The sequence below is a fragment of the Diuraphis noxia genome, unplaced genomic scaffold, assembly GCF_037042655.1.
Source record: "Diuraphis noxia isolate RWA-SAM2 unplaced genomic scaffold, SU_Dnox_SAM2 contig0004, whole genome shotgun sequence".
Lineage (NCBI taxonomy): Eukaryota > Metazoa > Arthropoda > Insecta > Hemiptera > Aphididae > Diuraphis > Diuraphis noxia.
In genome coordinates, this window is record NW_028301714.1 from 46,546,845 (window position 1) to 46,557,225 (window position 10,381).

The following is a 10,381-nucleotide window of genomic DNA, read 5'->3' on the forward strand; positions in this document are numbered from 1 at the left end:
TATACTTGAAATAATTCAAAATCATGCAAAGCAAAAAAGAATAATATTCTTGAATAAATAAATGATATTCAAAAATAATAAATGCTAGATCTAATGATAATAATGATAATAATTATATTATGCAAGTTTTTGATTAGGTACTAACTTTGTATGCTGGCATAAAATCCGGATGGCACTATGGTGTCACTTTTCAATGTAAGAAACAAATAAAAACAAAAACAAAAATAAAAGTATAAAAAAAAAACTTAAAAATAAATAATAATATAAATAATAAAATAATAAAATAAAAATAAAAACCACCGCAGTAGTGAAAACCCGTCGATGCGTTCAACTGGTGTAAGTTCCGCGAAGTGCGATCGTAGAGTAAGTGCCTACTACAGCTATCGGTGAACTAAAAATAAAGTAAAATAATAACAACAAAACACATTAAAAAAGCACATCGGTCGACCTGATCTAGTGCGTCCCGAATGTAGTTTAAACCGGTGAACGGTCGGCGTGAGACATATAGGCTGTGGCGACTCGTCGGCTATTACACCTAGAGCGAACCGCCACCACCCCCGCTGACAACACCACCGACCCCCGCCACAGCCACCACACACGTCCCCCGACGTTCAAAAACACCCCTCGTCCTATCCCACCACCACTGCCACCAACACCTACTCCTTCATCCCCTCGGCCCTCCACCCAGCCATCGAACAGCATTTCACCACCCCCGCACTAGCACCCCCAGCACATGGTTGCAAAACATTTTGCAAAACCGTGCGACCACCCACGCCACCTCCACTGCCTCCGCGCCACGATCTACTATCCCTTCACCCCCTATCCATCAAAAAACACACTCGCATACTACTTCAACCCCACTGCACGCGTCCGAATGGAACCCCTATATTATTTTGGCGTACAGACATAGCGCGGTGGGAGTGTGTGTGTGTGTGTGTGTGTGTGAGAGAGAGAGAGAGAGAGAGAAATTATAATAAAAAAAACTCATGCACAGTTCGAAAACAGGGAGAAATCTAAAAAGTAATAATAAAAACCGGCCAAATACCGATATGCTGCCGTTACGCGCAGGTTCGTCAACGAAATATTGCCCATAATATTATTTTATTATTACGTATAAATAATATGGGTGATGCGCTATATATACAAGGTTGGTTGAGTCCTGCTATATAGCTATACACAAATAACGGTTTATCTTACACAGTTAGATCGGTAGATTATGCACAAATCACTATCGCTGTTAACAATTACGTCGTTGATATTGTCGTATAACAATGAAAAAAATGTACGCATACTGCTCACTGTTATATAGTATTAAAATCTATAGTTACGTTATTGGTGGTTGACATTAAAGGCGGTATAGTGACAGCTTCAAATATTACATTTCACTATAATATTATATACAGTAAAATATAATTAATTCAGTTTCATATATAATACCTATATTATAAACTATTAATGCAATGTAACCGGTGTAGTGTCGTGTTAGTGTGGTACGGTATAGTTTCGATTTTATAAAGTAATGCTTTAGTAGGTACAATGTAATCGTGTGTGTGCACATTGGATAGACAGGAAGAAAAAAAAACCAGTGCAAGCCGCGTGTAGTTACGCATTACGCCTGTTGAGAGGTATTACATTTTTAATATTTTATTTACCGTGAAATTAAATGAGGATGTCGGCGGCGGCACTGTAGTTATCGCGTGGACATCGAATGAATAATATGTATATGTACCTACCTATGCTACTGCTATAACTACACGTATTATACGGAAGAAACGCACGCGTCGCACCCAGCGAAATGCTAATCGAACAACCACCGCGCCGGTTCCGTCCGTCGAGCCTCTCCGTGCGATTCTCCAGTGTCACGATATTGCGACCGATCGTAATCGCGAGAGCGGTCGGCCCGACAACGGTGGCGGCGCGTACGACTTCATTAATCATTAAATATGTATATATGTATCATGTACGTTTGTATAAGGAAGATGAAAAACAAGCCGTCCGCTTTTCATTGACGTGTGCGAACATCGGCGAAATCTCGTTTGGCATCATTTACGCAATATTATTTCATATAACGCATGCTCACAACTGATACACACGCGTCGTGTTCGTATTCGAGATAAATGCATAAAAAAAAAATTTAGTCCTACTGTAATATATGATATATATATATATATATATATATTACTTCTATAATTATACAATATATGTATTCAGAATCTCGCGTGGGAAATAAAATAATCACGTCTGCCCGTGTTTTTTTTTTTTTTTTACAAAACCGTACCAATGCATTCAGTAACAACGTTATATAGTCCCTCACATAAACCTATAATATAATATTATGTCCTATACAGCATACATAATACTACATTAATACATACATAGGAAGTATCTATTATATTGACATTACGCACTTCTAGTCGTGCTTAAATGTTCAATCGATTGCATAGGTATATTAATACATAAATACATATTATATTGTTATACCAATTAAATATTGAAAATAGGCAATTATTATTATATAATGTATATGTTATGAATACACGTCTACAATCTGCACATCAGCATTACATTATACGCGAGCATATAGCCTTTTTGGCGCCAAAAATTCGAATTGGACGGCTATTCACGCGGCTTTACAGACGCGACTATATTAAAATTTCATAATATCTTATATTCTGTCCGAACACGTAATTATTATTATAACGATGTTATACTCGACAGCGGCGTATTATGTCTATATAGTAGTATACCGACTTTAGCGGCGCAATTACACAGTGGTCCACCGAATAAACCAGTTGCTGCGGCGGCACCCCATTACACGATGATAATAATAATAATAATATGATATGCATCGCATCTATACACGGTAAACAGGCGTTCGGATGTTGCACCGACTCCGCAGACACAACGCCGCCACACCTGGGCCGGCAGTGGCAGCAAGGGTGACCCGTGCCCGGGGTCTTATGAATGGTCCCGGGACACGCGGCACCGTGACCCATGAACCTTATTGTATTGTGATACACGCGTATAATAATATGTGCACTGCAGTGTACCTATATGTCGTACGTATATATATATTACATAAGTGACCCAGTGTCCTAGTCGGAAGTGCGTGCGCGAAAGGGGTCGTCGTCGTCGATGCACCAGGGGTGTCTTACATTATTCGTCCCTACGAACGCATCACGCGCCACGACGACGATATTATACGCATGCTGCACAGGACGACTCTTCGACGACCATATTATAATATACAATAATAATATTAATAATGATATTGCCATGTGTAAATGTCTACGGAACGCGACTGTTGTGTATTATTATTGCCGGACTGCAATTTCGTGTGACTCGATATAATGATATTAGCTTCACTCGGGTCGTATACGCGTTTGGTATAATGTTATAATGGGCACGAGTCGCTTACTTGACCCACCAACGGACCCCAAAATGCGTATAATTATACGTATAAGCCCTGTCCCTTATATATTATATAATATAATATTTTACTAGGAATTAATAACAATACGCGTGGCGAGGTAATATAATAATAATAATAATAATATATAGGACGCGCTCATCGTTGTATCCCGTAGTTTTACCGCGGGATAAATAGAGCTCATTTGTCGGTGGCAAAGGTTGGAGGTGGGTGGGTTGGGGTGGAAGTGCATGATCGGCCATTTTTGGAATAGACGATGACTATACTAGACCATTCGACTTCCGAGCGGCTAATGCACACGTAAACACACACACGCACACACACACACACATGACAGGGTCTGTACGCGGGATTTATCGTCCTAGGCAAAAGCGTTGTACATATATATAATATACTATATATAGGGTGTACAAGAGAGCTTTAAATGTACACACACACACACACACACACACACACACACTATTACTACTGGCCATCACGTCAATCCGCTGCCGGACTAATCGATTTCGGACGAACTGATGGCGAGGTGGCGGCGGCGTTAGCTGCGCGATATATATACATGCACGGTGGTCGTGATCGGCGGGTCGGGTGCGGGGGTCGCGAATCCAACGTTGGGGTGTCACCCCCGAAAAAAATAATTTTTTTCCCCTCGTCGTCCGCCCCCGCTGCCGGCCAGTAACAACAGCCATTATTGTTGTTGCCGGGTCGGCCATATACCGCGAGCGGATTCCCTATATGGGTGCTTATATACAGCATAGAGGTACCTATATAATATTATTCAGTACAATAATGTACATATTATATCCCACATATGCATACGCGGAAAGAAGATCACTGTTGTCCGCGCTTAATGAAATATATAACAATACCTATATATAGCTACATACCTAGAATATGTACCTACTACGTGATATATTGTGCACATTTCGAATTTCGCTGGATTAAAATATATATACTGAAAAAATTGTACTGATAAACCGTCAGACGAGAAAGGGTTTTTCGGCCGCGTGGGCGGAAGACATTAGCATAAATCTTGAACGACGAGGCCGTCGCCGTATGCAAAACAAAGGCGCCGGACTACTCTCCCACGCTCACGGGCTGCAGCCTCTCAAACCGGTATGTGCACCTATACCTTCGACGCCGCCGCCGCTTGCAAGTGCCGTCCGTTATGACCGTTTTTTATGTGTATGCCCGTGACAAGAAAAAAAAAAAAACAAAATCAAAATTGCGTTACACAAATAGAACCATAAACAGTAACACCCTTCTCGAGTCTCGACATCATAGTATTATAGCAATGTTAAAAGCAACCCGGAAGATATTGTGTGCGCGTATTATACGAATATATTAGATAAAATTGTTTTTTACTTGTGTTCGCAAAATGCGGTTTGAAAATATTTTGTGCATAATTTATTGTTAAATATAACTATTATAAGTGTTACACAGGATAGGTAAGCTGCAGGATATATTATATAAAACCCGATAATAGCTTTTTGAGTATTTCATATAAAAAGAAATACACCGGAAACAGTAAAATTACTGTAAAATAAAACTATTAAATATTTATAAAATTATTAATAATCATCGCGTCTTATTTATAATTGAATTACAATATAATATAGTAGAAATGCCGCAGTATTCATGCGTAGGTAGTCCGATCGTTAAAATCATTATTATTGATATACATTGATTTCAAAGCTTTCCAAAGCGTGAATCACTATAGATTTATCAATTTGCATGTAGTTAATTTTCAAACTAACTCAGCGTAACAGTGAAAACGTTCAAATATATACCTAAGATACATAAATCAAAAAATAAAGCGTCCTAAATTAAAAAATATACGTCTACCATATAGGTGTACTAATTAAAAACTTAGTTATTCACATGGTTAATAAATTAGCGTATATTTTAATTTTAATCAATCCGCAGAAGCTATGGCAATTTCATGTTACAATTATATATTAAAAGTTTTAGCTATACAAATTCAAATAAATATTCTTATATACAGGGCGAGTAAGATATAAATAGATTATTACATACACTTTGACAGTTGTAGAAAAAATGGAACAAATAAATATCATTATCATCACAAAAATTCAAAATCTTCAATGTGTGAAAATATAATATTTGATAATTTTTTAGAAACTGCGCAATTTATACAAAATTTTTGACACTTTGCTATTCCATAAAAACCGTTTTGTTGAATTCAAAGCGTATATTAACGTAACTCAATTTGTTGACACGTTTCAATGTTGTACAAACATATATTGTTTGAACACCGTTAATCGATTAAACATTTTTTTAATGTATAATATATCCAACGTATTTGTATTTATGTTGGTATGCCTATTTTGTGTCAAAACTTTTTAAATATTTTAAATTCATATTGGTAGAATAATAGGAATTTCAGACAATTTTATAACAATAGTATTGGTAGAAAATTATTATTAAAAATGTGATAATTAATCATACTGCGAATATAATTTTTGGGCAATGATATTGTCATCCTAGTGGAAGTACATTGTGCATGTACATAATTTATTGTGCTGAAAAAAAGCAAAACAAAAAAAAATAAAAAAAATTCTCGTATAAAATAATGAATGTGTAGTAGTCTAACGGAGGGAATCAATATATATTAAACGGGCCATTAGACGCATAATTAAACCCTTTACCAGTACGCGCGATCGTATTATTTTTGTTCGTATTTATAGATGATATTATTATGTAGTATAATGTATACATGTATATGTATAATACTCGCAGTGCAACTTGTACAATGGCAATATCGCAGAGCACACAACAAGTGTGTAGGCATGTGCCCCTTGTGCGGGACACGAGCTGATAGTTACAGGACTATACAACGGTGCAGTGAGTCCCGCGTGCGATCCGACAGTGGCCCACCCGAAGACCTCTAACCTCTAACACGAGCCAAATGAGTTTGCGGTCGACCCGTGTGTATGAATTCGGTACCTATTGTACTTGATAATAAAAATATTATAATAGTATACTAACGAAAATAATGCAACACAATGCGGAACTGTATAGTGGTGACGATACATCGAATAATAATAATATGACGGTGACTTTCTCACGGTTCGTTCCTATTCGTATTATACACCCTGCAAACTGCACTGTATACGCATAGGTATACCCATACTGGAGCTATACGCGGTGTAGGCATATAGAAACCGGATTTCCTGTTTACATCGCTACCTCTTCCTCGCCGCTTATCCCTAACGAAATGGTTTGTTCCTGTGTATCTATATGCAATTGTGTGTGCGGGGGTGGACCCATTGTTAATCTTCATTTGCACGGTCAGTGTAACGTCTTGGCGGTGGTGGTAAATTACCGTACGCAGTTTTTGCACAGCGCCGCACACGAAATTCATAGGAGGGAGGGTCACCTGGATAATATCATCGTCGTCGTTGTGCCGGCGATTATTCACTTACCCCGTTATTTCCGCTCGTGGCGATTTATGACCCGCACTTCAGAAATTGCCGTCTGTTTTGTGTATTATACTCGGCGAAATTTAAATACTACGATGTTCTAACCCACCGAAGCCAACAACGATACGTTAATTCCGATGGGAATAATATATATGTATATTGTCACTGTACCTATTTATCATTATAAAAAATGTCTGAATTAATCACCAAACGGTGGCCAACTACTTCCGCACCGAAAATTCGAGGATTTAGTAGTTTTTATGAATAAATAGTAACTTGCAGACTAGAAAGACTACAAATTAGGCTACAGTTATATAAACAATATTATTGAGTTGTACATCAAATTATTTATTTTAAGCAGACGTGCTAACGAGTGTTTTGTCTTCGATTGTATACACGGGTACAATTTAAATACGTGGAATGTTTAATTTTTATTTTATTATATAGAAATGTTTGAAAAAAATAAAAATAAAATCGTTTACTATTTAAATCAATATATTTGTAAAATTAAATTATAAACACCAAGTGTAAATTAAATTTATAGCTTATAATAAAAATTTAACAAATATATTTATCCTGTGCATTATTCATTAATTTTAATAATGTACCTAACAATATTAAAATAGAGAATTTGACTGTTGTGGTGGTACATGCAAAAAACCTTTCGGTAGTTTGGCAGATGTAAAAATTAAAAAAAAAAATTATAATTCGTGTATCCACAGTATACTCGATCAAAGTAAATGCTTTAAGCAATGTGTGATTCTTAAATTAGCCTCAGTTTTATTCGATTTTATGAAAACTAATGTAACATTTGTTTTCCACTTCGAACAAACCTGTAAAGTTTGTTAAGATAAAATACCAAAGGGAAAACAAAAAATATAAAACAATAAAAATTTCCAGAGACAAGAAAAACGCAGCCTTCTAAAAGCTGCAATAAATTTCGGTTAAACTTTTTTTATTTTCTCTTATTATTTTGTTGGCGTTTTAAATAAAAACTTTCGACTGTGAAACTTTTCCGGTCGTTTTTCTTCTCAGTTTTTCTTCCCTTTTTTCCCGGCCCTTACCACACCTACTCTACATCCTACACTATAAATTTTCTGGTTTCGTTGTTGCTGTTATTTTATTATTATTATTATTACTATTATTATATATACAGAAATAATTTACCGACTACATCATAACCTTAAAAAACTTTGTATTGTATGGTATAAAAAAATAACTTTTTTCGGTCTTTGGTCGTGTTTAACAAGGTGGCATAAAATATCTACTGCTATTTTTTCAAGCGGAACCCCTTTTGTTTTAACCAACTCATTTATACAAAAGTTATGAGTTTTTAACCTTCGTAAAAATAAGCGACATTAAATCGTATATAATAATACACAAAAGCAAATTTGTTTTCATAAATCAAATATTTCTAATAAAACATTTTACAATAGTTTACTTTTATTTCTCACCTATATTTTTTAGTATATCATTTAAAAAAGGGTCGAGTTAATAATTTTAATAGCGTTATTTATATTCTTTGAAAACTAACGTGGTCTTATAATTTTTTCTACCTAACCTATATAATAGGCACACAAACATATTTTATTATGAATTATAACGTGAATATGCACAAATTAACACATTTGAACTAATAAGCGATTATCCGAGAAGTATAACTATAACGTCTATAACACTTTGTAGTTGTGTATTTGTATGAAAAAATTAATATTGACGTGTGATGGTGTTTTGATTTCAGCAATCGGTATTTCATGCGTTACACTAATCAATAAATATACGGCGGTGTTGATTGCATGAAATGTTTATCGTTTTTTTTGTACGATTTTAGATATGTATATTATAGTCAGTATAGTCTATATTAACAAACGGAATTTAAAATTCAAAAACTAAATACTCATTGTACAATACAATTTTATAATATACGCTATATATTTAATTTTTCAAAGATTGTACCTGTTTATTAACAAAAGGTATTTCATTATTTTCAAGTGTCTTACTTAGTTTTTAAATACCTTATGTCCAAACGAAAATAATAAAAAAGTACAAAACTTAAATAATAAATAATTTTACAACAGCTTTTTGCTATTTACATTATATATGTTAATATATAGTTATGATTAAATTATAATATATATATTTTTATTAATTTTCAGATTTTTAAGAAGAATCGAAAGAAACGGACATAACAAAGATTAATCGACGAATATTGAATAATATAATGAAAAATAGGAGGACATCTTAAATGTATATAACGTTGTAAGCTTTTTTTTTCTTTATTTGGACTATACAATCTGTACCTATGAGGCACAATGAGTACATGAGATGAGAGATACATACATATACAGTTAACATTAATACAAAACACTAACCTAAGCATATTATATTTACATGAATACTCGGTTTTTTTAGAAGCCATCCATCAATGACACTCACTACGTTGTAAGCTTATATCATTATTTCAGTAATAACAATAAAAATATCATAAAATAATTAATTATACAACATGGCATCTTACTGTTTTCATTCCTTTAACTATAGTCGATAAAAAAATTTATTTTTGATGGTGGGTTAAAAATTTAAAATTTGTCCTTTGAGTTCAAAGGATATAATGTATATGCAAAATTATGATTATACCTTTGATATTAAACCTTTAATTTTTTTCTTTATTTTTATGTGAATGTATATACGTATTATATTAAATTAAGTGCTAGGAATATAGCTATAATATAATATTTTCTCAGACCGGATAATAAAATACGACAGTGTGTAGTTGACCAATCTTTCTATACCCCTAATTTATAAGGTCAATAATTTATCAATAATTTTTATTAAAATATATATGTATACCTACCAGTATTTCTAGACGTGGTAAAATTTTAAAAATTTTTTGACTTGTAATTTATTTGAATTTTTTCAGTCTTCTTAATAATAAAAATGTATTACGTTCAAAACTGTCCTCATAAGTTTTTCTTACTGGAGTTTAAAAATAAGTTAAACATTAATGTACATTAGTTTTATAAAGTTTTAGTTGAATTCTGATTTGATTTGCGGGGAATAATAATTTTTTGCTACTATTTATATCATTATTTATAATATAAAATTTAATATTAAGATAAATGTTAAGGTATTCATACCACATACCTATTCTCACACTGTTGATCGGTTTACAGTTTGGCAATATCTACTGACTAAAAAAGGTTTATTGTTCCAATGCCATGACGATTTTATTACAATTTTTATAAAAATATTAAATAATAAAGATGATCTCAATGCTATAAGCAATATAAATTATTATGTATAAAAAGAAAAAATTTAAATAAAAACATTGTCGTATCAATGTAATTTAAATGTCAAAATGTATTCCTATTTGTATATCGCTATTGCTGTTGTAAATAATTTCAGTGATAGTTTCAGGTATGAATAGTATAATAGTTGATGCATTTTAAATTATAATTTAAATTTTTTAATGAAGGGATGTCATTAAGTTGAATCAGTGGTTTCACAT

General features: G+C 33.7%; 1 long non-coding RNA gene across 2 annotated transcripts in view; it reads left to right on the forward strand.

The window, feature by feature from the left end:
- Positions 1-9,370, forward strand: part of LOC149056126 (uncharacterized) — a 30,938-nt gene extending 21,568 nt beyond the window's left edge. For both annotated transcript variants that reach the window (XR_016191411.1, XR_016191412.1), the window contains exon 2: positions 9,030-9,370. This is a non-coding gene — a long non-coding RNA (uncharacterized LOC149056126). The remainder of the gene's footprint in view (positions 1-9,029) is intronic.
- The last annotated feature ends 1,011 nt before the right edge of the window (positions 9,371-10,381 follow it).